The 4,652-nt window shown below is 39.0% G+C and overlaps 1 pseudogene; it reads right to left on the bottom strand.

The window, feature by feature from the left end:
- Window positions 1-1,225: 1,225 nt before the first annotated feature.
- Window positions 1,226-2,322, bottom strand: LOC149231926 (cytochrome P450 76T24 pseudogene; annotated as a pseudogene).
- Between the last annotated feature and the right edge of the window lie 2,330 nt (window positions 2,323-4,652).

Below are 4,652 nucleotides of genomic sequence, written 5' to 3'. Positions count from 1 at the left end.
CCAACTAGATTACTATAAAAGGATGCATCATTGTGAAAACCAATTTGAGGTTGAGAGCTAGTACTCACAGCTTTTGCCACCTGTGTTACAAAGACTGTTTTCGTAATCTTGATAATTATAAGTCAAGATTTTCAGGTAAATTAAACACTAATAAAAATTAACCTGATAAGATTAAGTAGGGCATTACAGTGATCCCGTGCATGAAACAATTACTATGTGATGAATAAAATGTGGTTTTGTTTAGTAAAAATATCGATTAATGAAGTAATTATTTCAAAATAAATAATTACAGAGACAAAACAGAAAACCAATATACTTCTTAACCTTCACAGAAGATTCATGAAAAAGATTCAAGGGGAGCCTGGTTAGACAGAGGTGACGATCCAGAGCTCCACTTAGGCAGTCCAGATTCTAAGTAACCTAACTAAATACCCTAAGGGTCAAGATACTAGTCCCAGAATACCCCAGACCTATTCTCGGCCGAGCATCAATAAATTTTAGTTGTCGAGGAAAGGGAAAAGTAAAAAAAAATGCATGTTGTAATTAAAAGCATTGTGCCATCTTCATTACAAGGGGCTAGACAGAGCTCTAGACCTAGTAATGATTAAATATATATGAAACAAAATAATATACATGTACTTGCAGGTAATGATTGTATACAAAAAACAAATTAAATATATTTGCATGCACCACACATGTGGAGACAAAGACAATACTGGAAACTAACACTGCTAAAGCATATACCAAGACATAATTATAGTAAACCCACAAGTATTGATTCTAGGCCAAAACCTTACTATACAATGACTTATATTCAAGATATAAAACTATGTGAGTAAACAACATGCATGAATCCCGACCATGGTAAAAGGCCCAGTTTTAAATTACAGTATCATACATAAAATTAGAAGGAGAACTGATAACAGCTTCGCATAACTTAAACAAATGCATTGTTACATTTTATTTAGACTTGTTTCAAAAGAAATACAAATATAATCTTAATTCATTCCATCTAATTTTTTATAATAGCATGTTGACATAAGTACTAGCACCATTTATTTGGACATACAGAGTAAGGCCACGAGGGTTCTAGGTATTTACAATAACATGTTTTTTTGGGGACATACAGAGTAAGGTCACGAGAGTTCTAGGTATTTATAATATCATGTTGACATAAATACTATCGCAATTTTTATTGGACATACAAAGTTAGACCGCGAGATTTCTAGGTATAGATATCAAATGGCAGGCGTGGCGTGGGAATTGCTTCCAGGGGCACCGCCTTGTGCAGTGTCATTCCAAATTTGTCGGCCATGTCTACGTTCTCCGCACTAATGCCTAGGGGAGGTGCCCAGTCGAATGAATGGATGAGAGAAGCCAATACCAGATGAATCATCCGATTCGCCAATGGAAATCCCACGCACATTCTTCTTCCTGCCCCGAACGGAATCAGATCGAAGTGTTGACCCCTGAAATCCAGATGGCTCATCTTATCCTCTCCCATAAATCTTCCCGGAGCGAATTTCAACGGTTCATTCCAGATTGCAGGATCCCGTCCGATTGCCCACACGTTGACCAGTACTTGGCTGTGTTTGGGTATCACGAATCCCCCAATCTCACAACGACTATCTGCTCTGTGAGGGAGGAGAAGAGGAACTGGCGGGTGCAATCTCAACACTTCTTTCATCACCGCGTGAAGGTAAGGGAGACGGTCCATGTCACTTTCTTCCACCATTCTTTTGCGCCCAACAACTCCGTCCAACTCCGCTTGGGCTCGTTCCATTATCTCCGGATTACGGACCAGTTCTGTCATCGCCCATTCTATTGTGGTTAATCTTGTGTCAGTTCCTGCACCCAAAATCTCCTGCAACATACAAGGCAGGCATTAAACATAAGAAGTTACAACCTTCTTTTGCAAAGGGTAGTGCTGAAGCAACAGTTTTGACAGATCAGTTCGTTTCTCCCGTCATGTATTACAGTAACCTGAGATAAGGAGAGACTTACAATTAAGTAGACTTTGATACCATTGACTGTAAATTCATCGCTTCTTATGTCAAGCAGAGCGTCCAAGAGGTCCTTTTCACTATCGCTTCCATCGGTGCCTTTGCCTCTTGCGGTGAGGTGATCCTCTATGAATTTCTCAAGAATGGCATATACTTTTCTCCTGTGTATTGCTGTACTACGGGAGATGTCCTGTGGATCCCAATGAAACCACTGTAGAAACGGGAAAGAGTCCGCCAGATTAGTAACTGCATGAAGCTCCAGCAGTTTAGCGATGCTTTCTTGCAACACCTGAGAAACACAAGAATGGGGATCAGACATGTCCGTACCGAAGATCATGTTCCCCGATAGATTAGCTGTGATGTTGAAGGCAGTGTGTCCAATATTCACACACTTCCCTTTCACGGCGTCTTCAAAGATCAGGCGAATACTTTGATATACTTGTTTTTTTCTGAGATGTTGCAGAGCTTCTATCTTCTTGACAGAGAAGAGTTCAGTAGTCGATATACGTCTCAGTATGCGCCAGCGAGGTCTAATTTGGCGAAAACTCAGTGAAGATTTGGTAAAAGGCTTGTTTGCTTGTGTCACAGGCCGTCCTGCAAGGAGGTGGTCATGAGAACTTCCTTTGCCATGGCGGCAGAGGAGGCTACTACTGTGGTTTTCATTCCAAAGGAGAGAGACATGAGAGGGCCGTATTTGGTCGCAAGGTGGAAGAGCGTTTCGTTGGGCTTATCTACGAGCTGGAAGAGATTTCCCACAACGGGCCATCCTGGAGGCCCCGGAGGAAGCCTCGAAATCTTCCTCCTCATCACATGCAAAACGAGGAGTATGATGAAGAAGCTTATCCCCGGAATAGAATACGAGAACATCCAACGAAACTCCATTGGCAATTTGATTAGACGCAAGGAAAGAAGACCAAGGAATGCAGGGAAGATAAACGATGTGGTTACGGAGACGAGAGATGACAAAACCATTCGTTGCAAGAGGTTTATATAACCAATAGCCATCTCTACAGTCAAAGATCGTGCTTCAGACTGGTTTAGCACATGAATAATATAAATGCAAAAGACAAGACTCAAAACTAAATGAAAAGAATTGGGCCGTCTGCAAAGTATTTCTTTCAATTTATATACCACATAAATGATAATTTAATTGGCACGGGTTCTGTCGTTTCTCACATCATACAGTAACAAGGCATAAATTTGAGGGCACGTCCATTCGTCTTGTTAATTTTCTTATGACATGCTTGTTTTTAAAACAGGCCTTCACATGAGGTTTTTATGGCAGTTTTGTTTTTAAAGCAGGCCTTCACATGAGTACTTATTTATGCTGGTTATTTAAATCTTATATATTATATTTAATTGTTTTTGTTTGTGAATTTGTTTGAGTCTTGAGATGATTGTGGTTTGAGAAACATTTAAGTCATCATATTTATACTAGGATGGATTTTTGTCCATAGAGTTTTGAACCAATGGCTTTCACATCACTAAGCCACTTAACAATACATCCCATCATCGTCTATTTTATCCCTTGTGAGTGATATTATATTTAATTTTCATACACATTTAAGAATATTTATTTGGTGATATAAATTGTGTGTTTTTTTTCTCATTTTTTTTAAAATGTAACTTTATGTTTGTCAATAAACATATATTCAACTTGCATTGTTCAAATTTCACCTGAGGTCACATCAAAACCAAGATTAAGCCTCCCTTCAAAAGCTCATACAAAATTCATACATAGCAAGAAGATAAACCCTTTGTTACCATAATAGGCACACTCACTTGGGGAACTAAGAGCCTCCAAAATCACATCAAAATAATAGTAATCAGAATCATGTAGTCATCACAGTTCGAAATGGGCACACAGACCCACCTTCTCAAGAAACAAATAACCATTGACCCACCGAAACATAAATGCAGGTCTGTCTAAAGCCAAGACTACCAAGACACAAAAAACTAAAAACACACATCAAATAACCAACAAAACATGTCTAAATCCAAGACTACCAAGACACAAAAAAATAAGAACACACATCAAATAACCAACAAAACATGAAACAACATTGTACCAACAATACCTTACTAACCAACCTTGAGACCAACCAACATGAACAACAAGAATATGAATTCTTGTCAACATTACCTGCCCATTGCAACTCTAAGCATTCTCTGAGGAGGAAATTGTGGCCAACACATAAACACTTAAACTCGAGGGGTGCGTACAATCTCCACTATTAGAATCACTCATTATGTAACCCTCTACGTGAGCCAAATGAGAATCAAGGCTCTCTAGACAAAACCTCTGATTTCAGAGCATTATTTTAATATCTTCAAGGGAGGAGAAGAAATTATAATTATCCACGTGCTTGTCTTTAAGGACCAATCTCAGCAAGATTATCATTTGCTAGTGTAAAGCTAATGAATTCAAAAGTTGTTTCTTTCCCTCATATACCTAGGGTTAGGAACCGACTTCAAAACATTATCCATTAGATTTGAATCTGAATGGGATTGAAGTTCCATCCCATCTTGACTCTCTAACACCCAAATTTCCTTTCTCATCTTTGGTGGAACAACATTAATGAAGATGGCAACAAAATCATGGGCAAAGTGTCTTACCCTTCGCTGCCCGAGAGAGGCTTTGCCACCTCC

This window comes from Pinus tabuliformis, chromosome J (assembly GCF_031772625.1).
Source record: "Pinus tabuliformis cultivar Carrire ecotype Pingquan chromosome J, CPIR1, whole genome shotgun sequence".
Classification (NCBI taxonomy): domain Eukaryota; kingdom Viridiplantae; phylum Streptophyta; class Pinopsida; order Pinales; family Pinaceae; genus Pinus; species Pinus tabuliformis.
Note: the sequence above shows the minus strand (reverse complement) of the source record. Positions and strands in the feature narration are given on the sequence as shown.